The 26,376-nt window shown below is 40.3% G+C and overlaps 2 protein-coding genes across 11 annotated transcripts in view; one reads left to right on the top strand and one right to left on the bottom strand.

The window, feature by feature from the left end:
* Positions 1-26,376, top strand: part of TMEM266 (transmembrane protein 266) — a 113,675-nt gene that overhangs the window by 15,609 nt on the left and 71,690 nt on the right. For 2 of the 9 annotated variants that reach the window (XM_078380937.1, XM_078380933.1), the window contains exon 1: positions 7,650-7,789. The exons of 1 other annotated variant lie outside the window; for it this stretch is intronic. The gene's annotated coding sequence lies outside the window, so the exon portion shown is untranslated. Of the gene's footprint in view, positions 1-7,070; positions 7,214-7,649; positions 8,103-9,493; positions 9,640-26,376 lie in introns of those variants that run through there. 6 more of the 9 variants (XM_078380935.1, XM_072982259.2, XM_072982258.2 and 3 more) reach the window with 5 other exon arrangements.
* The window catches only part of NRG4 (neuregulin 4), an 81,581-nt gene that overhangs the window by 39,839 nt on the left and 15,366 nt on the right, over positions 1-26,376 (bottom strand). The gene's annotated exons all lie outside the window — the stretch shown is intronic.

Here is a 26,376-nt window from a genome sequence, read left to right as displayed (position 1 = left end):
ATTTGCCATAAACATGGATTGTAGCCTGCTTTTTGGATGTGCTTCTTCAACAAAGTGGGCTCATATCCATGAAAGATTACTACAAATGAAAGATATTAATCATAATTTATGCCAATAAAGCTGCTGCTGCTGATATTAATAATAATAATCTTAGAACTGTAGAGCTGGAAGGGACCCCATGGATCTTCAAGTCCACCCCCTGTCAAGGACACACAGTGAGGGAATCGAACTCCCAACCTCTGGCTCCTCAGCCTGTACATAAACCACTGAACTAGCCAGCAGTTAGTTTCCAACCTGTAACACACTAGCATAACCCCTAAATACCTGTGTTCGACCTTGTTCAGAATCTTGAAGTCACTTAAGCTAAACCTTTCATGTCTGATGTGAAACATGTTAAAAGTAACTCCCATTACAGAGGACTGTAGCTTTAGGCTCTGGGAAGCATTCATTCCATAATGTTATGTTTGCAAGAAGTCCCTGTGTAACTAGGTTATTATAAAGTTATTTTATTTTAAGGAAGCTCGGTTTTTAATACTGTTCGAAGTATGTACTGTAATGACAGAGTCCTTTGCATATTTCACCCCTTCATGAAGTTGCATCATGCAGTGACTACAAAATATACTACGGGGAGGGGGGGGGCTGACTCTTCAATTGAATCTTAAGTTTAATAAGCAGTCCAACCAGAACCAACCAAGAAGGTAAATCTTGTCAATGTCCTTTTCTGACTTCAGCATTTAGATTAAACTGGTATTGTGATGCACAGCCCAACCCTATGCATGTTTAATCAGATGTAAGCCCTACTAAGTTCAGCAAGACTTATTCCCAAGTGGCTGCAAACAGGATGGCAGCCTTAGGCTTGACATCTGGTTAGATATAGAGATTTCAGGAGCAGAAGGGCATTTTGGTTAACATTTTACTTAGCTTCCCTCCCCCCTCTCTCCTTTGTTGACAGCAGTTTTGTTAGCGTAGCCTCAGTGCCCGGCAACTGCAGTTTTACATTTGGCTTAACTAAATTTCCAAGTGAAAGCAATACCTCAACAAGCTTTAAAAATGCAGAATTTTCCAGTAGTGGGCAGATTTTCTTATACCTAGGAAAACATAAAACATAATACAGTATACTAAATTGTCCTCAATCTAGTCTGTGTTTATGAGTACAAGGGACTATTGGGCATGGTAGCAGTTAACCTGTCTCGTTTCATGTTGTGTGTGTGTGTGTTTGGGTGGATGGGTAGGTGAGGAACAGAAACACCAACTTCATAGAAAATCATGCCACAATCACTGCACTCCTTAGTTAAAAAAAGAGAACAATCCACAAAACTTCTATCAACCATTCTTACAAATATGCTGTTTACAGTTGCTAGCTGGAGCTGTAATACTAACCAGCCTCAACCACCTTAGGCTGAAGGTGGTTGTATTTTAATTGTATTTTATTTACTGTATTTTAATTGCCCATGTGTTTTAATTTCATAAGTAAGGTAACACTTTTTCTCAAGTCACAGAGAATTATGGCTCCTTTCCTATGTCTTGGGGCATGTCTCTTAAAATTCATAGAAATAAAGTAAATACAACCTCCGTAGAAAGGGTTGTGCACAATTGTCTGCTATAAATGTGTAGAACTGCTCCCATTTAAATTGTCAAACCAACACTTAGGTAAGGTATAACTAGTATGACAGTCAGGGGTTTATTGATATGCAATTACTCTGTCATTGTATCATTTTAATTATTCAATATAGAGTCACAGCTGACAAATGGTGATCATAAGTCCCTTATTAATCTATTAAGTTCCATTTTCAAAATGGAAATAAGTCAAATGATTCCTCCCTGTATCTTTTTACAAAACAGTGTTATTCTTTCCAAATCGTATAATCATAGATCTGCAGAACTCTTGTCAGTGGGGAATTTAGCTCCCAATCTCTGGCTCAGCCAAATTCCCAAACCACTGAGCTACCTAGCACATAGCTTTCTATGTCTAGATTAAGTTGTGGGCATCAATTTTTCACCCCTGGACCCACCAGAAATAATTTAAGCTCCCCAAATGAGAAAAAAGTTCAAAACTGAAGTCTTCTGAATATCTACCACCTATTCATTTTGGGAAGAGATTGGAGGAAGAAACCTGAAAAAAATGGTGTGAAGGTTTTTTTGGGGGGGGGGTGGTAGAATTATTTTGAAATGGAGGGACATCTGAAGCACTCAAAAAGTTTTAAGGGAATGACCTGAATTCTTACATATCTACAAGCTTGTTCTCACACACAAACTGTATCATTAGTTGCATTTTTAAAAGAGAGTATTTTCCTCCCTATCAGGGATAATAGAGAGGAAATACAAATTGTTCCTAAAGTTTATGAGCAAAATGGCAACATTAACCTCCTCTGGGCCAAACAACCCCAGCCCTTCAGCAGACTTTGAGAACAAAATCCTTCCTGTGTTTGGACTAACCATATGGGCCTTATTAGATTGGTACTGAAACATTTACCCAGGCTACTGGTCAATTACCAACTCCTATTCCAAGTGCTTGTTTTGACAGAAAATAACTTAAGGCAGGTCAATTTCCCAGCAGAAGTCAAGGGCTTTGCCCTATACATATCAAAAAAGCAGCTTGGTATGAGAATGATTGCTGGCTCCTGCCTTTAAATGTGCTTTGCAATTAAAATTAGCCTCCAGGGCCCTAATCCACACACTTTTTAAGGCAAGTTGTTCTGACAGACAGGGAAGTTGTGACACCTCTTTTGGGCTGAACTGTATAGAATATATCGTATCATTTAGTCGTGTCCAACTCTTCGTGACCCCATGGACCAGAGCACGCCAGGCCCTCCTATCTTCCACTGCCTCCTGTAGTTGTGTCAATTTCATGTTGGTTGCTTCGCAGACACTGTCCAACCATCTCGTCTTCTGTCGTCCCCTTCTCCTCTTGCCGTCACACTTTCCTAACATCAGGGTCTTTTCCAAGGAGTCTTCTCATGAGATGGCCAAAGTATTGAAGACTCAGCTTCAGGATCTGTCCTTCCAGTGAGCACTCAGGGTTGATTTCCTTTGGAATGGATAGGTTTGGAAGGAGAGGACTCTCAAGAGCCCCCTCCAGCACCACAATTCAAAGACATCAATTCTTAGGCGGTCTGCTTTCTTTATGGTCCAGCTCTCACTTCCATACATCACGACAGGGAAAACCATAGCTTTGACTATTCGGACTTTTGTTGGCAAGGTGATGTCTCTGCTTTTTAAGATGCTGTCAAGGTTTGTCATCGCTTTCCTCCCGAGAAGCAGGCGTCTTTTAATTTCATGGCTGCTGTCTCCATCTGCAGTGATCATGGAGCCCAAGAAAATAAAATTTGTCACTGCCTCCATATCTTCCCCTTCAATTTCCCAGGAGGGGATGGGACCAGTGGCCATGATCTTAGGTTTTTTTATGTTGAGTTTCAGGCCGTTTTTTGCACTCTCGTCTTTCACCCTCATTTACAAGGTTTGTTAATTCCTCCTCACTTTCTGCCATGAGAGTGGTATCATCTGCATATCGGAGGTTGTTGATATTTCTTCCGGCAATCTTAATTCCGGTTTGGGATTCCTCCAGTCCAGCCTTTCGCATGATGTATTCTGCATATAAGTTAAATAAGGTGGGGGACAATATACAGCCTTGTCGTACTCCTTTCCCAATTTTGAACCAATCAGTTTTTCCATATCCAGTTCTAACTGTTGCTTCCTGTCCCACATATAGGTTTCGCAAGAGATAGACAAGGTGGTCAGGCACTCCCATTTCTTTAAGGACTTGCCATAGTTTGCTGTGGTCCACACAGTCAAAGGCTTTTGCATAGTCAATGAAGCAGAAGTAGATGTTTTTCTGGAACTCTCTGGCTTTCTCCATAATCCAGCGCATATTAGCAATTTGGTCTCTAGTTCCTCTGCCCCTTCGGAATCCAGCTTGTACTTCTGGGAGTTCTTGGTACCTTGTAGGATTTTGAGCATAACCTTGCTAGCGTATGAAATGAGTGCAATTGTACGGTAGTTGGAGCATTCTTTGGCACTGCCTTTCTTTGGGATTGGGATGTAGACTGATCTTTTCCAGTCCTCTGGCCACTGTTGCGTTTTCCAAACTTGCTGGCATATTGAATGTAGCACCTTAACAGCATCATCTTTTAAGATTTTAAATAGTTCAACTGGAATGTCATCACCTCCACTGGCCTTGTTGTTAGCCAGGCTTTCTAAGGCCCACTTGACTTCACTCTCCAGGATGTCTGGCTCAAGGTCAGCAACTACATTGTCTGGGTTGTCCGGGATATCGAATTCTTTCTGATATAATTCCTCTGTGTATTCTTGCCACCTCTTCTTGATGTCTTCTGCTTCTGTTAGGTCCCTCCCATTTTTGTCCTTTATCATGTTCATCTTTGCACAAAATGTTCCTCTAATATCTCCAATTTTCCTGAACAGATCTCTGGTTTTTCCTTTTCTGTTATTTTCCTCTGTTTCTTTGCATTGTTCATTTAAGAAGCCCCTTGTCTCTCCTTGCTATTCTTTGGAAGTCTGCATTCAATTTTCTGTAGCTTTCCCTATCTCCCTTGCATTTTGTTTCCCTTCTCCTCTCCGTTATTTCTAAGGCCTCGTTGGACAGCCACTTTGCTTTCTTGCATTTCCTTTTCTTTGGGATGGTTTTTGTTGCTGCCTCCTGTACAATGTTACGAGCCTCTATCCAAAGTTCTTCAGACACTCTGACCACCAAATTGAGTTCCTTAAATCTGTTCTTTACTTCCACTGTGTATTCATAAGGGATTTGGTTTAGATTATACCTGACTAGCTCAGTGGTTTTTCCTACTCTCTTCAGTTTAAGCTTGAATTTTGCTATGAGAAGCTGATGATCAGAGCCGCAGTCAGCTCCAGGTTGTTTTTGCTGACTGTATAGAGCTTCTCCATCTTTGGCTGCAGAGAATATAATCAATCTGATTTTGATATTGCCCATCTGGTGATTTCCATGTATAGAGTCACCTCTTGTGTTGTTGGAACAGTGTTTGTGATGACCAGGTTGTTCTCTTGACAAAACTCTATTAGCCTTTGCCCTGCTTCATTCTGAACTCCCAGGTCAAACTTTCCTGTTGTTCCTTTTATCTCTTGGCTCCCTACTTTAGCATTCCAGTCCCCTAGAATGAGAAGAACATCTTTCTTTGGTGTCAATTCTAGAAGGTGTTGTAAATCTTCATAAAATTGTTCAATTTCAGTCTCCTCAGCAATGGTGGTTGGTGCATAAACTTGGATTATTGTGATGCTGAAAGGTCTGCCTTGGATTCGAATATATAGGGAAGGAGAAATCATCCGTTCATTTGCTTGAAGCAAAGAAGGGAGGGAGATAAAGGTGTGTGGCTGGGAGGAAGGCTGTGGAGAAATAATTCCCTCCTTTAGAGAGGTTCCAAGAGATGAACTGTATGAATTCTTTCTTCTTCACTATCCATCTTTCTGTCGGTCTGTCTGTCAAGTGATATGGAATTCCTCTGTCATTACAAAATTTTAATTATTTCGTAAGTCATTGCTGACAAATGGTGATCACTAGTCCCTTCTTAGTCTATTTATACTAGTATTTTTATTTTATTTATATCCCGCCTATCTGGTGTTACGACCACTCTAGGCGGCTTCCAAGTACTGTACATATATAACATGACATATAAAAATTATTAGCACTAGAAAATTATTACATACTGTACTACTGTATGTATATGTGTGTATGTGTGTGTGTATACACACACACACACACACTACTGTATATATACCATCATACCAGCAGTGGGATAAAGGCACACTCACACATATGTGTGTGTGTGTATCCCACTGCTGGGGTCGTAGTGCACCTGGTACACACGTAGGTATATATTGTACAGTATATACGTTGCGTACCATCCAGCTGCAAACCAGCAAGAGCATTACAACCCCAGCAGTGGGATGGAGGCACACACTCATTATTTAATTAATTAAGGCGCACTACCACAACATCACAGGTAGCAAAGAGATAGACCCTCTCCTCTCCTCCACGTGAGAGGGGAGGGCCAGCTTCTCCTCACGAGTAAAAAAGAAAAGATTAATAAATAAATAAAGAAGCCCTCGCGGCCGCCGCCCCCTCCCTCACCAACCAGCTCGAGCCTTTTTCCCTCAGCGACCGCCAGTCCCTTGAGGGGAAGCTCCCCTCACCACCACCACCACCACCACCACCACCACCACTCCCGCCAGCAGGAAAAGAGGGGGGGGCGAGCGCGCTCCTCCCCTCACCCCCCCCACCACTGTAGTATTACTACGGACTGCCCCCCCACCCCTATCCACTCCCCCCTCCCGCGATTGGTTCGGGAGGCCCCCCACCACCACCACCACCACCACGTGAGGCAAGGCCGGCGAGAGCGAGCCAGCCTGCCAGCCCGTGGGCGCGTGTGGGCGCGCGCGCGCTCCCGCCTGCCTGCCTGCCCCTCTGCCCGCGTGCCACCTCCTCCTCCGCTTTTTAGCCTTTCCCCCCCTCCCCTCTTCTCCACAGCGGGTTTCTGTTTCCAAGGCAACCGGAGGAGGAGGAGGAGGAGGAGGAGGAGGCGGTGGGAAGAGAAGGACGAGCTCGCGCTCCCCCCCCCCTCGAAGCGAGGGAAGGAGGGAGAGAAAAGGCGTGTGTGGCCGTGAGGGAGGCTTGTGGAGAAGAAAAAAAAAAAAACGCAAGCGCGAGCCCGCCTTCCTTTCTTCTCTTCCCCCCCCCCCTTTTCTCTCCTTCCCTCACAAAAACGCAAGCGCGTGTCCTGGAGTGAACGTGTGAGGGAGGGGGGAGGAAGAAAGTGTGTGTGTGTGTGTGTGTGTGTGTGTGTGTGAGAGAGAGAGAGAGAGAAAGAAAGAATGAGTGTGAGAGAGGAGAGGGGGGGTAAGTCCTGAAAAATAACGGTCCTTCATGAGGGGGTAGGGGAGGGGGGGAGTCAAGAGGAGGAGGAGGAGGAGCGGGGGCGCGCCCGCCCGCCCGCGCCCGCGCTGGAACCCCGGACCTCCAAGGAGGCGCAGGGGGCGCGCCCGCCCGCCCGTGCGCGCGCCCAGCCCAGCCGCCGAGCCCCCCCCCCCCCGCCCGCCCGCCCGCCCGCTTGATCCTCAGGAGCTGCGGCTGCTTCTCGGGCTTGCAGCAGAGCGTGCCTGGGCTGTAGATGTGGCTTAGGATCCCGGGCGGCGGCGGCGGCGGCGGTGGTGGGCAGAAGAAGAAGAAGAGGAGGAGGAGGAGGAGGTATGTGCGCCTCTCTCTCTCTCTCTCTCTCTCTTGCTGCTGCTTTTGCATCTCCGCCCCGCTGCTCCTGCCTTCGCCTTGCCTCTTCTCTCTCCCTCTCCCTCTCCCCCCTCTCTGGCGCTCCTCTCCTTCCTGCCCGGCCTCTGCAAAGGCGCACGTGCTCTCACCTGCTGCAATGGGAGGCGCGCGGGGGTGTCCCCCCCCCAAAAAAAAAGAGAGAGAAAAGACAAGACAAGCCTTCTTGCACGCCCTGCAAAAAGAGAAAGGAGAGAGAGAGAGAGAAAAAGGGAAAAAAACAGGGAAGGGATGGGTTGGCTTGGAGCAAGGGATGGTGGAAGAGCGACCCAGGCAAACCAAACCAACCTCCTTCTTTCCCCCCCCCCGCATCACAAACACTGCGCCCCCCCCTCGTCCCTTTGCGCGCGCGCCCCTCCCCGCGTGCACGCGTGTTTCTAGGTATGCGTTTGCGTGGAGGGGAAGCCCCTCTGGCTAAGGAAGAGGGGGGGTTGCCTGTTCCCTAAAACTGGGCATCGTGGAGGCCAAGGAGCGAGGCATCGCGCCTTGCAGAGAAGACTTGTGAGAGGGTTGTGTGTGTGTGTGTGTCTGTCTGTCTGTCTGTGTCTGTGTGTGCATGTTTTCCCTGGGTCTGGTGGAGGGGGGGGCAGATCCTCTCTTAAGGAAGAGGAGGGCATCCGTTTTGCCTAAAACCAGAGGCATCTTCCCCGTTGGGAGCAGGGGGTGACCCCTTTTCGAAGGTGCTCCAGAGTCCCTCCTGCGACTTATTTATTTATTTATTCATTTTTAAAAGAGGGCATTTCTGGAAGGAGGAGATTCCCTATTGCCTCTCTTCTGCTCCGGTTGTACTCTTCCAATGTGGCGCTGCGTTGTGGTAAGCTGAACATCTCTCCCTCCCTCCCAGCCCATTCTGAAGTAAAGCTGCAGAGGTAAAACGATTAGGGTCGCGAAGCTCCTTTTCTATGTCGATAGGGACATTAAGGTGCAGATCCCTAGGACAGAGGGCAGGCCCTCCTATCTTGTCTTATCCGTGATCAGAAACATCAGGGTTTTTTTTTGTTTGTTTTTTTTTTTGGTAACATGCTTATGTCTTTCCGTGACGGAGAGTAAATTTTGTGTCTCTCTCATCCCCAACAAGGAAGACTTGCTTTCTCCTTAATTTTTCTTTCTCCATCCCAAATTGCATATCTTGTCACTGGAAAGGTACAATAGAGAGGGCATGTTTGATGGATCATCTAACCGTGAAGGAAGGATGATGAGGTACCCTTTGGCAGAGTGTGTGAGCGAGGCATCCCTCTCTGCATGCTAAGATTTGGTAGCTTCGGTCTGAATTGCCTGCACTCTTGGAAGAGAAATCTTGATTTTCTGCCTGTCAAGTTCATAAGATTGGATGTATCATGAATAATGGTTTGCTTTGTCACTGTAAAACAGTCAGTTCGTTGGGGTGGGTCTGGGTTGTCTGATTTTCCTCTGGAAGGATCTACAAGAAGAATCCCATTGATGATAGTTTACTTTTTGTAGTTCAGTGTGGTTCCCATGTTTAAACTTGGATGCTTTATCTTTGGGATTTCAGGTTGAGCAGCATCCTTTGTATTTAAGGAGGAGGGTTTTGGTGGCTTGTTAAAGAAATGGTCCTCAGGTATGTTCAGGGTGTAAGCTGATGTAATCCTAAACCATAAACAGTTTGGAAAGTGTTATAGTTGTAGTCGTTTTTTAATTTTGTTGACAAGACAATGTGGTGGAAGTTGAAACAATAATATTCTACAAGACAGGAAGGTGAGACATTGTTTGAAAGCATTCACCAAACAAACTGGCTTAAAGAATTGCCAATGACAGTTTGCTCATTCCCAAAGTTGCCTGTGTCATTGAAACTAAGAAAAACAGCAGTCATTACTGTTTCATTGTGTGAATTAGTACTTTTAGGGATGTTTCATGATGTAACAGTTCTTCTCCCCCCAGTGCATGACTAAGGGGCATTTCTGAAAAACTGTCAGTTCAGTAAAATGCGGTGCACTTGTTGCACATGGGAAACCTGGTTGAAGTGAACGGGAGCTCTCCATTTTCATCTTTTTTTGGAGGCATGCTTTGTGCCTTTGAAATTATGCCCTCATATTTAATTATGGAAACATCTAAAATGATGTTGCCAACAGTACTTTGGCCTTCATTAGTAGGTCCAGGCCACTGGTATTCCAAAGACTCGACTCATAATGACGTATTTTTTACTGATTGTTAGGGCAATTATACTTCTTTGTCCCTGCGGTGTAGGTAGTACTATACAGTCTGGCTTTAAACAGCAAACAAACAAGAACCAAACATGACCAAGGATGAAATTGGAAATATATTGGAAGAGCATCATTGTCCAACTCTTCAGTGACTAAATAAGATTCCTGTTTTGACCTGATTCCATTTAGGTGAATATTGCTTTGGATCCCAAATAGCTAGCTATCTGTATGTTGTTTCACGCTCGTGGTCATAAGTGAGGGTAATAAATGTGTCTACCTGCATGGCTTTATGTGTCAAAAGGTGGCTTGTGCTTTGGATCTGTCAAGTGCCCCGCTCCAAGTAAGTGTCTAACTGCAACAAGATGAATTTAGATATGAAACAGTTCAAGGAGTTAATTATAGATCAGTCTTGTTAGCAGTTCTGTTTCATTTATTTCATTATGTAGTGACTTATCTTAAGATTTGTTCTTACCTCCCTTCAACAGTATGACTAAGATATTACTCTGGGGAATAATTGCAGATTAACTGGTAAATAAAGACCGTATTGATTGTGAGGTGGTAGTTCAGGAATGCTTCTGTGATCTAAATTAAAACTGCAAGTGTGACCTCCCAGGCAGCAAATTCTTCTGTATGAGGAAAAATACTTCTATGAGGCATTTGTTTCTTGCTACATTACATTTATTAGCACTTTACTTAGGGAATAGATCTTAAAATATAACTTTAGGTAAAGAGTTATGCTTTATGATATGAGAGTTTACTAGCACGGAATGCATAGTGTAAAAAATGATAACCTTCTGAAATACAAAGTTGTATATAAAATGTATTCACTTTAGATATTTATATCCTATCCTTTATGAGAGTTCCTTTAGTGGCTGGAAAAAGCATGTATCACAACATGCATCACACAACATTTACTTAGGAATCCTGTTGATTTTAAGAAGCAGACTGACCTTATGTTTGTTTCTTGTAAGTAAGATCAACATTTACTTTGAAGTAGCTATGTGTTCTAGAGCAACAAGAATTGAATGTGTATGTTATGCCTGCTGTTCATCTTTAACATATTTCTCAGTTATGTATATTACTCTGATAGCAGTGTTCTAAATTTTAAAGTATCAAAAGTGTTTAGGGTAATTGTAGTAGATTGTATTAATACATAAACATGTAATTACTAAAACAAATATTTAGTGTAGAAGTTGGCAAGTATGACCCTCCCCTGGACTTCAACTCCCATTAGCTCTGCTAATGGTGAGGGGGATCACTGAGGTTCTAGTCCAAGAATGTTTGGAGGGATACAGTGGTATAATGTACTGAAGTGCAGAAGCTGAAATAATTCCTAGTATTATCAAAGTGTCATGAGATCCTTTGTAATCAAACTTCTCTAATGTGTGATTCACTATAGGGCTTGAGTGTATGGGGAGGGACCATAGCTTAACAGCAGAGGACATGCTTTGTTTAATGAATGTCCCAGATTCAATTCCTAGTATCACTCATTAAAAACATGAGTTAGCAAGTCATGGGAAAAGCCTCAATCTTCAGTTCTCAAAAGTCATAACCGCTCAATGCTGCTTTGATGGACTATTAGTTTAAGGCCGTATAAGGTGGCTTTGTACGTTCCAACCTGTTTATGGATAGAGTGATGCCAAAATGTGTTCAGGGTCATTGTCCCAAGAGAGCCTCATCTTTGTGGGTTTTCTGGAGCTTGGGGAGAAGAGAGATGGTGAGGAGAAAGTGATGATGATGTTAGTGTTGCTCTGAACAGAACAAGAGCAGGTACATGCACATTGGTGAGGTGCCTGTCTTGTAACATATGAAGCCCTGTTTGTTTTTAAAATCTTGATTTGTTGATTAGCACATCCTTAAATGAAAGGGTAGGTGTTATTATTATTTTTTTAAGGGAGATGGAGCAAACAAAATGTGTCATGTTCCTCTAGTAAGATAGTTTCAAACTGTTGTTAGTAGGGAACACCTTCCCATTCTTAGGCAGGCTTGCTGCATTTTGCGGAAATCCTGTGAGCGCTCTTGTGTCTATTTACTCAGAGAAGTTGGGGAGGAGAAGGACCCCAGTACAGTGGCTGCAACATGGACAGGTCGCTTTTTGCTCTGCCCAGGGATAAACATTTCTGCATGAAAAACATTTCTGCAGAAAGAGGGCAAAGCTCTATCTGCATTTGCAGCCCTACTCACCTTCAGGCCTTACCCCATGTACACCAGTGGCCATGAATAGTTCTTAAATAGCCATAGAAAGCAAGGTTGAAGTAAGTTCTTAGCTGGTTGCTAAGTGATTGTAGAACAAGCCTACAGAACTCAGACAGTATCATCCTGTCACTGTTTGTTCATTCACTATGCCTACCCAACCACACAGCCATATATAACAGATATGCACACATAAACATATACGTCCTTTCTGCTAAGGCACTTAAGCCAGTTCATACGTTAAAATAATGCCTTAAATTTGGAAGAGATACAGTAAGAGGGACAAGATACAGGAAAGGAAGAGGTAGACTCAGATGTAGTAAGAACAAAAGGGAAGAGTCAAATGGTCTCAGTTCAGCCAATGAAGAGAATACTGGAGGATACTGTATGAAGTTACAGTACAGTATATGTATCCGAGAAGCTACAGTAGCTGGTTACTACAGGAGATGAGCAGGGGGCAGCTGTGCATCACCAAAGATTTGCAGATCTTACTGTTACGTATTATGTTTTGAAAATCTGCTTTTTTCCATACTCAGAATAGTGCATATGGCAGGAAGGGGAATGCATGGTTTTCTAAATGTTGTTGGCCTTCCACTTGTGTCAGCTCTAGATAGTACAGTTCAGTGTTGTAGTTCACTAGGATCTGAAGGCCAGATGCCCTTGTCCTTAGTACATAAGATTCCCAGAGCGCCTTCCATTTAAGCCATGATCTACTTGGCATGGCGGCTGCATCCCATGCCTTCAAACTAGTGTAAACCCCTGTTTCTCACCCTGCGTAAAACAAGAGTCACTGCCTTTTCCCTGGATTATCTGCTTGTGCCAGAGAATTTAGGAAGGAAGCAATGTCAGTAGTACTAACAACCACAGCTAACTGCATAGTTATGTGGAAGTCTTATTGTCACATTGTTACAATTGTATTTGTTATAGTGTAACTGTTTATCTTTACAGCACTTCTGAAACAATTGGTCAGTTACACAAAATCATTAACTGAAAAGATAATCATGATCAATCAGACAGCAGATGTACTTAAAATATAATTCAAAGATGCATATAAAAGCAAGCACTTGATAGATAATAATAAATTACATCTTTAAAGACGTATTTCTATATAAAAGAACCAGGGGGAGTTCTAAGTTTATTCGTTGAAGAATAATAGGGTTTTTTAAAAAAAATAAACACTTTTCTCTGCATACAAAACTGTATTCAGGCTTATCAATTGTTACAAAATTGTATGTTTAATGGACAAAAATTTATTTGGTTTTGTGACAACATCTCTTTGTAAGATTGTGGGAAAGCAATAGAAATGTGTAATTATTTCAAAACTGCTGGCTACTAAGCTCAACAATGGGGTGGGGGTGGTGACTTGTTGGTCAGAAATCCCAAGAGAAACATGCCATTTTGATGCGAGTGAATTTTGTAATGCCTCCAGTAAGGAAACTGGAAAGCCCCTCTGTTAAGGGCTTGCCAGTTTTCTTGTTGGAGGGTAGGTACAAATTTGTCTGCAGCAAATTGACTGCTTCTCCGTGCATGGATGTGGAAAGGGCAAATTAGGATGTACAAGTAAGTTTTAGATTTGTGGTAGACATTCAAGGGTTCTGGCTGTAATATTTTAATAAGCACACACAAAAAAATGTAACATAGCTGGCCTTATACTCAATGGTATCTCTCAACCTCAATATTTCTTATCTGTAAAATGGCAATAATGTTTTATCTTATTTGACCAGGACTTTTCTGAATTCTGATAATCAGTTTTAGAGTTACGTGTTCACATCCTTGCTCGTGGTAACCTGCATATCGATTTATCATCAGTGAATTGTAGTAGGTACTGGCTCCATTCTTTGCGCTCTGCGTCTTGCTCTAGTGGATAGACACACGGTTCTTATATATATATAAAACCAGCACAAAGCAGTCTCTAAAAGCCTGCAGTCTGAATACCTAATATTCTCTGCTAAACCAAAAAGGTAAAGGTCTCTTTTCACTTTATGGTAACAATAGCCCAACACTCTGACACAACTGAATGTATAGTATCTTCAGCAGTGGAAATCTATCAAAAACAAACTGGGCTATTCCAAATCTCCACTTTTATTTATTTCTCATTAAACAGAACATTTCAAACAAACATTCTTCATCATAACCACTGGTCTTGTCTTGAGAACTAAATAAGACATGCTGGGACTCATATTTGCAATGACTGTGGTGCTTTCTGAAACCCCGTCTCCAGAGCTGATGGCAGGGAACATGTTGTGGGTGAAGAGGATTTCTTGTAAGCTGCTACTAGAAGACATGCATGGCTATTACAATGTCCATTGTGTGCATTTATTTAGTGGCACTAATGAGGTCCTTTGCTGTCTCTTGTGCTCTGGAAGTCAGTTAATTTCCACTTGGTAGCGCAGATACTGCTGCTTAATTTCCTGTGTTTCCACTTTAACCTATCTAACAATATTGTATTAGTCTCCTAGATGCCTTGGAGAGTTAATTTCTCTTCCTCTTTGCATCAGATATCCTAGGACATTACAGTTCCCCAAAGTGTTTTAATGATGTCCATGGGATTTCTTTAGGAATTCTTACTGCCCATTTCTATTAAAATAATGTTTAGCTTTTATGCTGTTGTCGAGAGGGGTTTTGCAATTTCAGACTTAGAAGAGTCAGTCACACATGAAACCTTTGGATTCCACATCCCACCCTAGTCCATCAGCATATGTTCATGTGCAAAGTCTCCTCTCTCGAGGACAATTGTCATGGAAAACAACATAGTTTCATTATTTTCCAGATTCTTGAAAACTGTCACTTGCATTCTATTAAAAATGCATATTGGTGAGCTTTCCGCTCAGCTGCTAATACTATTTTGGTTTTTAGCTAGTTGTGCATCCTACGCTATTTATATTGTGCTTAGGCCCAGTGGAGGTCTAAATTGTTGTATAAATTTGTGACAGATCTTGGATGTCATTAGCAGGCATACTCAGGAAAGACATCTATTGCACAGTGGTTCAAAATTATGCAGATTTTCTGTCTACTTTTATTTTTAAAACCCATCCTGTGTCTGTTTCCCCCCCCACCCCCGGGATCTGACAGGATCAGAGTACTGCAGAGGAACTGGAGACAGAGTTTCTGAACCATTCTGATCCCAATTGCTTTGAGAAACCTGGCTGCTTATTCAGGCTCCACACAGATACCGATAACATAATAGATTTATTAAAAAGGAGTATTTGCAGGCCAAGGCATCTTAATGCAAGACTGCAGTTGAGTTTCTTCTAGTCTTACAGAAATAGTGGTGGTGATGGTGAAGAGTATGTATGCTAGGCTGTACTTAAGGGAGTATCACAACACATTTTGATGGCATGAAACAACAACAACATTAGGAACAGCATACCTCCTTTGGCAATATTTAACAGATACGTAGGGTTTTGGTTAAATTTGTTATATATAATATCAGTCAATGTTTTATAGTTTTGTTTGCCTGTGCCTGATATTTTGGAATCTTTTTGAATAATAAGAATATTTCACAAGGGGATATGGGAGCAGAGGTGGGTGTCTGTAGGTGGGTGTCTGTGGATGGAGGGAATCTTTTCTCTGAGCTCTGATATCTCAAATTGTTGTCAATTGAGAAACACGGCCAAGTAGCCGAGTTTCTATATGGCAATCAGTTAACATGGAAGAGCTCCTTGCGTGGTAATTCTGATCATTTGCTTCACCACACCAGGACAGAATTCAAAGAGAGACAGAAAGGTTGGTTGCTTTAGCATGCTAAACATTTCCAGAATCCCTGTTGTACTGCAAAAGCACAGCTGTTAGAAGTTTCTCCACAGTGATCTGAGATACAGCACTGCTCTTTGTATGACTGATTAGATCATATAGTTTCAAAGTTTATGCCTTTATTGTTCATTTTTTCATGCCCATGGCTTAAATCTCCTGCCTATATGACCGAACATTTTAGTTTTTACAAATGAAGCCTTGGGAAACCTGATATAAATGCACACATTGCAGTTGTTTAAATAATTTTTTTCCTTCTTTTTTTAATTGTCACCTTGTGCATTATTTTGGTGGGCTGTGGTGGGCAGAAAAGCAATTTATAAATACTTTTACTCAAATAATAATAAAACAATAAATATTTGGAACTTTTTTCAAAGGTGTTTAATGTATGAGTTAAATATGTAAAATACTTTCTGGTTTTGAGGTTTTGTAATAAGGGTTATAACAGTCTGCAAGTGAGAGTGTATCCTTCAGAGTTGGTCATGATCAGCAGCTAATATATGCAATTATACCTGGTAATGATTTCAGGCACAGATTGATACTGTATGCGTAACCCTGAACATATATCTAAGAAGTCCTTTCTTCTGCTAAATGTGGCATCACATTATCCCAGGAATTAAGGGAATTATTATCACCATCATCATCATCATCATCATCATCATCATCATCATCATCATCATCTTAGAACTGCAGAGCTGGAAGGGACCCTATGAATCATTGAGTCCGGCTCCTTTCTAGTTCTCAGTTTTCTAGCCTTGAAGACATGAATTCCTATGCAACTTTGTGACTTCTTTCGGAGCATACAGGCTCCATATTTTATGCATCTGATGATCTTAATGATCCTTATCAATCTCCTTCCTTTTCTTTACTACCCATTCCTTGCCTTGCCAGTGTTTTGCTCCTTCTCATCTTGCCCAAACGTTTCAAACTGAAATGAGGTCTGAAAACAGACCGTACTGTGCAGCTGAACCTATACAGATATTTATACAATGTTTGCAGAAGTGGCATTTGGCCTTCCTTGATTCATAATCTGAGTGGATGAAAGTGAAGTTTGCATGGTTCATATACCAGCAAAGAGATTTTATTATCTTCAACGACATACATATATTGGAGATAAATAAATACTCCTTAGCACATATCTCACTCTATCTGTATCGTAAAGGTGTGTCAAATATCTGCACTTTCTCTTCTACTTAAAAGTCAACATGTTTCCAAATCATTGTACTATTCTCTGCCTCCCTATTGAACTGGTCTATGAATTGCAAACTGTGGCATCTTCTTATTAGCTCTGTGGTTAAGTCATCCAGCCCCGGAAAAACTTTTTATTCTTGTTAATAGCTAATATAGCTGTGAGAGTGTGACTTGAATGTTCTTCTGCCTAATGGATTACTGAAACTGCATTTCTGTTTCCAGAAAATGATATTGTGAAAGGCGACGTAAAAGGAACTACCTCTTTTCTTTCTCTCATTTACTGTTTCCAGCCATCTTTCCCTCCTTGATTCTCCACACACACACCCAGAGTCACTGGGAAGACCTCCTTTCACCTGCACTGCAAAGACAATTGATTTAAGGCAACCATAAACCATGATATGCCAACTAGCAGTGTAACTGAGCATGCCCCTTGCTTTCTTACTGGTGCATCTTGTGCATGGTGGATGCAGAATCAGCATTGTAGATTAGAGGGGAGGAAGTGCCTAGCATTATTCCTCATTCTTTGAAACCAGCAACCTTATTTAACAACAGGGCATATTTACCTTGCTTCCCTGGGGAGGATGTGAAATTGGTCATTACCAGTAACAGTAATTAGGTGTCAAGGTCAGACAATATTTGCTGAAATCTGGAACTGATAGGTTTTATCTTGTAACTGGTTTCCATTGTGGTTTGTGAATGAAGAATAAAACATTGGATTGAAGATTATACTGTCTGTATATGGTGGCAAATCAGTGCTAGACATCTGATTAACTTTTAATTAGAAGATGAAATATGTGTATTGTCCATCTAGTCCAAAACAGCATTTTCTCAAAGTGAGAATGTGCCCCTACGTCTATCATTTGCTGATGTTGTGCTGCTGTGATCAGATTAAACTGTAATCTTTGCAAGGCAGAGCCTGTTTTTCTGTCTTTCAATGTAGCTATATATAGCTATGTAAAGTGATATTTTGAAAGAGTTCATTTTGTTATGACAGTTTTAGCATTTCTACTAGGGAACTATAGTCAAAAGAAATTACAACCTATAGGAGTTACCAGGCTAAGCAATGCCTATGGTTCTTCGCATCTTACAAATTTAAAATTTTGGCTTGCTTGATGGAAAAGTCTGTATCTTACAAACATTTTTGCGATCACCAGGCTTCTGTAGTCTAATCTAGCTAACATCCTGTCAAAATCATCATCCTCATTATCATCATAAAATGATGATAATGATAATAATTTGCTGCTGATGATTAAGAGATATACTTTCCAAGTAAAAGTTTTAGATATCATCATAAAATGATGATAATGATAATAATTTGCTGATGATGATTAAGACCTGGATATACTTTCCAAGTACAATAATAGTTTTAGATGCAAACCAGGGCTATAAAATGTTTTAAGCACTATCCTCAAATACTGTACATTTGCATGAAGGTGAAGATATGTTTTAGCATCTTAGAAAGCAACATTGAGGCTTCAAGAAGGCAGCTACAGTAACCACTGTTTTCTTCCGCTATGACCTTAGCTGGTTTGAAATTCAGTGCTGCAATTCCAGACAGACCTATTGACCAAGGATAGCACCTTTAGGTCTGTGTTTACACTGCACCATCATTTATGTTCTGCAGCATTTGAAAAAGGTTTGGGAAATTCCAGGATATGCCACTAGAGATTTGATATTCATTGCTTATCTTTCAAAGAGCTTGTATTGTGATTTCTGACCACCACATTAAATTAATTGCATTAGAGCTTTATAGGAAAAGTGTAACTCTAACCCAATTCTGCAAAAATGGAAATCTGCATGGTGTTGAAGTCTAGGTATTTTTCTTACCTCTAATTTGTGCATGTTTTTAAAAAGTAACTCAAATGCTAGGAAAAGAAATCGAACCCTTGCTGGTTATTTTATTAAGAGATTTTCTTTGATAGAAATGAACAGTGAGTGGACTGTGTGTGTTTGTGTTAAAGGTTCTTTGTTTTAGACTTTTCAAAAGGGCAAGTTGTGCTTAGAGTCATAATCTGTATTCTTTTTGTATTGTCACTGTAAAATACAAGAAAGGGTAACCAAGGGTCTAAGAAACAGTAAAGTTCACATAAAAATTCCTGGCATGTTCTCTTGGGCAGAAGAAAACTTGGAGAAGTTGTGGAAATATTCTGACCAAAGTGAAACATTTTATCTTTAGGGGATGGGTTTAAATCTGATAGGGTGCAGTGTTGGATCACATTCAGTGTTCCAGTGCTGTTTCCTTAAATAAAAGGACTAATCAAGCAGGCTTTGCATGCACACCACATGCATTCCTTTGCTTACTTAACAATCACAGTCTACTACTTCAGTTATGACTTCAGTAAGTAGGGCTTCCTGTTCGCATTACATGTGTTTTTTGTGATGAGTCCAACTCTGCTAGAGTTGAATAAATTTTGCAGGTACTGCATTCCAAGACCCTTTCCTTATTTTGATCATCTTGAGCGTATTTATATTGAGGTTGTGCTTAAGTAGAAGTAGAGTATAATAGCTTCAGGAGAATTTAAGTAATTTTTAAAAATCTATTGTCTTAACTTTTGTACATGAATAATGTACTCTGTTTCCCTGAAAATAAGACCTAACCTGAAAATAAGCCCTAGTATGATTTTTCAGGATGCCCGTAATATAAGAACTACCCCAAAAATAAGCCCCAGTTAAGTGAAACCCAGCCCTCCACCCTTGTGCAGCAACCAGAAGAGGACATGCCTGTACAGTCGTGCCTCGCTAGACGATGATAATCCGTTCCACTGAAATCACTGTTTAGCGAAATCATTGTCTAGCGAAAAGCATTTCCCCACTGAAATGCATTGAAACCTGTTTAATGCATTCCAATGGGGAATAATTGTTGTCTAGCAAAGATTGGCCATAGGAAAGTCGCTTTGCGAACCGCCAATCAGCTGTTTAAATTGCTGTCTTGAGAAGCTTAGGTCCCGAAAACACCTGTTTTGCGAGCGTGGAGGGAGATGTCAAAATCGTCATCTAGTGAAAATCGGTTTGTGAAGCAGGGACCAAACATTGTCCAGCGAAATTCCCCCATAGGAATCACTGTTTTGTGAATCATTATAGCAATCGCAAAAAGTCAATGTCTAGCGAAAAAACTGTCATGCGGGGTAACTGTCTAGCGAGGTAGCACTGTATTTGAATAAATGTACATTGTTGTACATGAAAAAAATAAAACAGCACTTGAAAATAACCCCTAATGCATTTTTGGAGCAAAAATTAATATAAGACCCTGCCTTATTTTCGGGGAAACACGGTACATATTTGGCAAAAAAAGTGTAAAAAATAAAGAAGACAAAAATGTTGTGATACTTAAAGACTGTTATATTGTAATGTACACTTTCATGTACAAGTCCACTTCCTCAGACTTGTCCATGAAAATGCACATTGAAATACAGCAGTTAGTCTTTAAGGTGCCAAAACATTTTCTTCTTTATTTTTTCCTCTCTCTTTTTTTGGCCCGATATGCTAGCACAGAATAAATATGCACATTTGTATCTTTCTGAAGAAAGATACCATGCTATTAACTGAATCCCTAGCTAAATGTGTGCTGTCTAGTACAGTACTTAGACAGTTTCTAGCTAATATAGAAGTTAGTTAGCAATTGTGACATACAGTATATCTTGGATCCCTATGTTGAGGAAATTCATTTAAGAAACCTTGACAAAGTGCAACATATTTCCTGTTTGAGTGAACTTAAGTATTTCTGGTAAAACCCACTGTGGCGTCTGCCCAGGTCATGAATATTAATGTGCTATCTGCATGGACCACTGAGTATTGGAGAGGTAGAGCCACGAGATATAAGAGTCTCTGCAAGAGGAGGAAAAGATTTAGAGTTTTAGATTTGAGGATTGGTGGTTTTGGAGTTTGGGATGGATAGAGAAAGTGTTGACGGTTGAGAGTCGATGGAGTAGGATGTTTTGTTAAGGGTTAAAGACATTGATTGTACCTTCATCACATGTAATAATAAACAACTCCTATTTGGTTCTATTTAAAATGACACATTGCCTGGACCTCTATTGTTAATAACACATAATGTTGATGTAATCAACTGGTGGCAGCGACACAACATGTATCTTGTGCCCTTTGTTTGGTAAAACTACCAAGGGACAGGCGGGAACATGACACCCACATTTCCTGTCTTTGGTTCATGACATGTACACTTTTCTAGTAATCAAGACTCTTCTAGTAATCAAGACATTCTGGATTATTTGGTGAATCATCACTCAGTGGAAGATCAAATATTTTATTTGCAGAAGCTCTCAAAGTCAAACCCTGCTGTCTCCAAATAATGAAGTAGTAGGTCTATTAGAAATTCTGGGGAATTGCCCCAAACCAGAGTAGGCAATATTTATCTAAATGAAGAAATAATATGACCTAATATATGGTAACTTCCCATGAGTGGGAATGGAGAAATCGAGTTTGATAATACTTAGCAACTCATCTTCAAATCTTAAAATTGTTGATGCAATGACAAAAGCTGTAGGACAACTTGAAGAACTGGCTACTTGACTCAGACTCATGCATCCCACAAAAGCTAAAGAAGGAAATTTGCATTGGTTGTATTAAGGGCTGACTTGCATTGGGTCTGTTAAAGTAGATGGGTACATTTACTTTATTATGAAGGCACATTTTAAATCAAAAATATCACAAACATACCAAAGTTGGTACCCCAGAAATGTACTGCCTACAGTCAGTAACTGGAGTAGGTTCACATTTTCCTTGTGGCTGTCTGACATTTCTTAATCTGGTTGATGGGATGATTTAACCAGCTGATACACATGCTGAAGCACAGAATTTTGCCACGTTGCTAGACTCTTAATTGTTCCCAACCTTGGGTCCCAAGATGATCTTGGACTAAAACTCCCAGAAGCCAGGTTTGTGTTGGCCAGGATTTCTGGGAGTTGTAGTCCAAGATCATCTGAGGACTAAAGGTTGGGAACCACTTTGCTAGAAGAATTAGGAAGGACCAGGGAAGTATACAATTTATCAGATCTGCCTGGAATTTTTTTTAAAAAATGTGGCACTCCAACTCCAGATATCTTTCTAGTATAGGCAGTAAAGAAGGACATGGTCAAAAATTTTCTACCATGCCACTATGGAAAGGGCACAGACATGTTAGGGTAAGTCTTGCTTACCACAGTACCTAAGGAAAGGCAGAGAAGGAGAACTTGGCATATGGACCTTGCAGCGTTCCTTCTTCCATACATCTGGTCAAATGTCCACACACATTTTTTCATTTTTGTGTTCAGGTGAAATTATGGAGACTTGTGATATGTACCAGAAAAAGTTATACAGAAGTGAAAATATAGAGGCAGCTGCTTAAAATATGTACTGCCTCCAAATCAGTGGCTGGATTCAGATATGAGACTAAGCCATAGCTAGTATTAAGTAAGTAAAGCCTGAATTTGAAAACTCTGTCTCCTTTCCTCCTGTATGCTTATAAAGAAGAAATTAGAAGAGTTTGCTTCTGTTTTTTAACTAACCAGATCTGCAGTTCTGGACAAGCGGTGATTCGTTTTAAGTTAGGGTACTTAACTCGAAGTTCAGATTAAGGTACTGTAGTTTGTAAACTCTAAACTAATTTTTGATTCTGGCTAGGTAAGAATGAATTCACTTACAGGTGGGATAAAAAAAAACCCCTGAAAATTTCATGTCTCTTCCTGGTTGCAGAAAGAAGGGCTTATGCATGTACCACCCCATCTGAACCAAATTTAGTGTTTGAAAACAAAAATGCTGTGAGGTTATCAACTTCCCTTCATGAGATTATGAATACACATAATGAATACAACAAAGTTGTTAAAAAATGAATCATCCTGAAACTACTAAAATGCAGGGTTTTGGTGCAATATATAGACCATGGCTGTACAATAAAGCCCCAGTGTATCCTCACAATCAGTATATATTTGTGCACTTCATAACTGAAATTTCATTTTTATTTTAAAGTTACTGTAGGAGTAGGCTAATAATTTTGGGTATAGTTTATGTCCTTCATATTGTGGTGGGAGATGTAAAGTCATCCTACTTATGTATTGTCTGTCTTGTTTTCTTGTTACACACATGCGTACCTCTAAGACTGAAGTATAGGGTTTATCTCATATCAGCTGCAGCCAGCATAGAAATGATTTCACTATTTGAGGGTATACTTTTCTTCTCACCTTTTTGACTGTGTGTGTGTATGTGTGTGAGAGAGAGAGGGAGTGAGAGAAAAAGAGATGAACTAACTTGCTAAAATCCAGTTGGTGCAATTCTACCACATAAATGGTAATGCCATCACCACCCGGTGACATTAATCTTTTTTAAATGTTAATTTTAAACTTCTCATTCCCTTTTCAGGTTTGAAGTTCCCTAGGGATCCTTTTTGACCTGGGGAAGTTTGTAGAAGCCTCAAGATAAGGGAGGAATCCCATTGGTTATTAACAGTACTCTAGCTATTGATATCTTTAGGAGTTATTCATTCCCAACCCCTCTTTTTATGTTTGTTTCTAGATGGCAATATACGGAACACTGAATTTCTGTACTTGCATCTGATGAAGTGGATTACTGTCCACGAAAACATATGCAAAATAAAGCTGGTTAGACTGTAAGGTACCAGAAATGTTTTGTTTTTATTGCCACAGATTGACCCAGTGTTGGAATTTTTGGTCATATGCCTATTCACTATAGAAGCTTTGCTAATTTCTCCTATTTTAACCTTTTTCTATCTATATAACAAAAAGAATAGATAGATATTTCAGTGTGGTCTTTCACAGATTACAATTCATTTCCATAGAAATTTACACTGAAAAAAAAAATCTATTAGAGGAGCTATAATACTTTTGTTTTTATGAGTAGTTTTTCCTAGTGATTAATATTAAGAGATGCCACATTTAGTTACTTCAGATTCCCTTCTGAACCTCTCCCTTTTTCCTCCATAATACTGACTCAGTAGCACAAATCAGCATGCTTTTGGGTTGAGAAATTATCAAGTGAAAATAAAATACAACCAGCAGGCATTCACGAAAAGCCAAAAACAAACGGGAAAATTCTCAGCATGCCAGATGAATATATGTTGTATCTTATTATTTGAAGCCAAAAAAATCTCTTTGCTTTTGGAACTTTCCTCAGGGGCTAAAAATAAACTAAAACACATTATCATATATATTGCACAGTAAATATCAAGACAGAGCACTTACATTCTAAGCATAATAATATGATGTCTTGTTGTTCATACACTATAAGGTTTGTGTATATTGCCACAGCTGATTCGGGTTAACTCACAGGTTTCCAGGGCCAATCCTGATTGTGCTGTCAGTCAGATGACTATACACACAGCTGAGATGTGCTCCCACATTTTATCAGGTTGTTGTTGTTTAGTTGTTAAGTCATGTATGACTCTACGTGACCCTATGGACCAGAGCATGCCAGGCCCTCCTGTCTTCCACTGCCTACTAAAGTTTTGTCAAATTCATGTTGGTTGCTTTTATGACACTGTCCAACCATCTCGTCCTCTGTTGTCCCCTTCTCCTCTTGCCTTCACACTTTCCCAACATCAGGGTCTTTTCCAGGGAGTCTTCTCTTCTCATGAGATGGCTAAAGTATTGGAGCCTCAGCTTCAGGATTTGTCCTTCCAGGGAGCACTCAGAGTTTATTTCCTTCAAAATGGATAGGTGTGTTCTCCTTGCAGTCCAGGGGACTCTCAAGAGTCTCCTCCAGCACCACAATTCAAAAGCATCAATTCTTCGGCGGTCAGCTTTCTTCATGGTCCAGCTCTCACTTCCATACATCACTACTGGAAAAACCATAGCTTTGACTATATGCGGACTTTTGTCGGCAAGGTGATGTCTCTGCTTTTAACATGCTGTCGAGGTTTGTCATTGCTTTCCTCCCAAGAAGCAGGCGTCTTTTAAATTTGTGACTCCTGTCCCCGTCTGCAGTGATCATAGAGCCCAAGAAAGTAAAATCTGTCACTGCCTCCATATCTTCCCCTTCTATTTGCCAGGAAGTGATAGGACCAGTGGCCATGATCTTAGGTTTCTTTATTGAGCTTCAGACCATTTTTTGCACTCTCCTCTTTCACCCTCATTAAGAGGTTCTTTAATTCCTCCTCCGTTTCTGCCATCAGAGTGGTATCATCTGCATATCGGAGGTTGTTGACATTTCTTCCGGCAATCTTAATTCCAGTTTGGGGTTCACCCAGTCCAGCCTTTCGCATGATGTATTCTATTCTGCATATAAGTTAAATAAGCAGGGGGACAATATACAGCCTTGTTGTACTCCTTTCCCAATTTTGAACCAATCAGTTGTTTCATATCCAGTTCTAACTGTTGCTTCCTTTCCCACATAGATTTCTCAGGATATAGATAAAGCCCTCCCATTTCTTTAAGAACTTGCCATAGTTTGCTGTGGTCTACACAGTCAAAGGCTTTTGCGTAGACAATGAAGCAGAAGTAGATGTTTTTCTGGAACTCTCTGGCTTTCTCCATAATCCAGCGCATGTTAGCAATTTGGTCTCTAGTTCCTCTGCCCCTTCAAAATCCAGCTTGTACTTCTGGTAGCTCAGGTAGCTCTAATTAAATGTGGAAGTTACATTTCTTATGTGAACCCCAGTAGGGTTCTGATCAACACAAAATAATTCATGGTTTAAAAGTCCAATGTATTCTTTGTAAGAAATGATGCAAATGTGAAAGTTCATGATTTTTAATTGTAGGATGGCGCTCAACATCTTTTTCAACATGGGGTATAAAGAATGCAGCCTCCAACCATTTTCCATTCCTTAGTCATCTGTTACAGAAATTTCATTGGAAAAGCCTTAGTTTTCCATAGATAAAGTCCAAGACTCAATTATTCTATCAAATTAAGAATTCCATGTTTACTGTAACTAAGAAAGCTTTCCATTTATCAATTGGCCCCTGTTATAGATAGTACTAGGCTAAATGTGTTGATGAGTATAAAATACATGAAAACCGCATCCTCCAGCTCTTTTCATGTCTTCTAAGCACTATCAGAGTTTCCTGCCTAGCACATTCTTAGAGGTTTTCCATAACATTGGACAACTTGGCCTGTTTATTGTGTTCAAAGTTTTTTTTTCTGAATCTTCTCTACATTTTATGTGAACTTTGACCAGATCTAAGCCGAGTACTCTAGGTGAGATTTTCCATCACAGACTGATATAACTTCCTAGTTCTTGCTGATATAACTGCATTTGACAATTCCTGTCTTTCACCTACTATCTTGGCTCCTTGTTTAGTATGCATTTACACACCAACCTTTGTATATTTAATTAATTTATTTAAAATATTTATATGCTGTCTTTCGTCTAAAAGGATCCAAGGTGGCTTACAGTATTAAAAGAAACAGAATTAAAAGTTAAAATAATAAATTATTACAGTATTTTAATAAATATTAAATGCTTATATTAAACCCATAAATAAAAGCAATATTAAAAGCTCAAATAAAACAATAGAATAACATAATCTCTTTTTAAAAATCCCCTATGAAATAGACTTGAGTTTTTTTGTACCTATGTTTTCTCTGCTAACTTTTTCAATTTTACTGTTGGTTCTGTGGGCATTTATTAGATGATTACTGTATTTATTTCCCAGTCATATGGTGGGATTCCTGCTTTATTGCTTTTTGTTTTGTTTTGCAGTAATTACAGTTAAGATGAATGTTTAGAGGGGGACCATATACATTTCAAATGTGTATTCTATTTGCATTCGGATTGTCTTTAAAAATACAGTATAGCTAAATTTGCTCTTTTTAAAATTGAAGACTGTGTTTAGAGAATAGAAGCAG

This window comes from Pogona vitticeps, chromosome 12 (assembly GCF_051106095.1).
Source record: "Pogona vitticeps strain Pit_001003342236 chromosome 12, PviZW2.1, whole genome shotgun sequence".
Taxonomy (NCBI): domain Eukaryota; kingdom Metazoa; phylum Chordata; class Lepidosauria; order Squamata; family Agamidae; genus Pogona; species Pogona vitticeps.
Note: the sequence above shows the minus strand (reverse complement) of the source record. Positions and strands in the feature narration are given on the sequence as shown.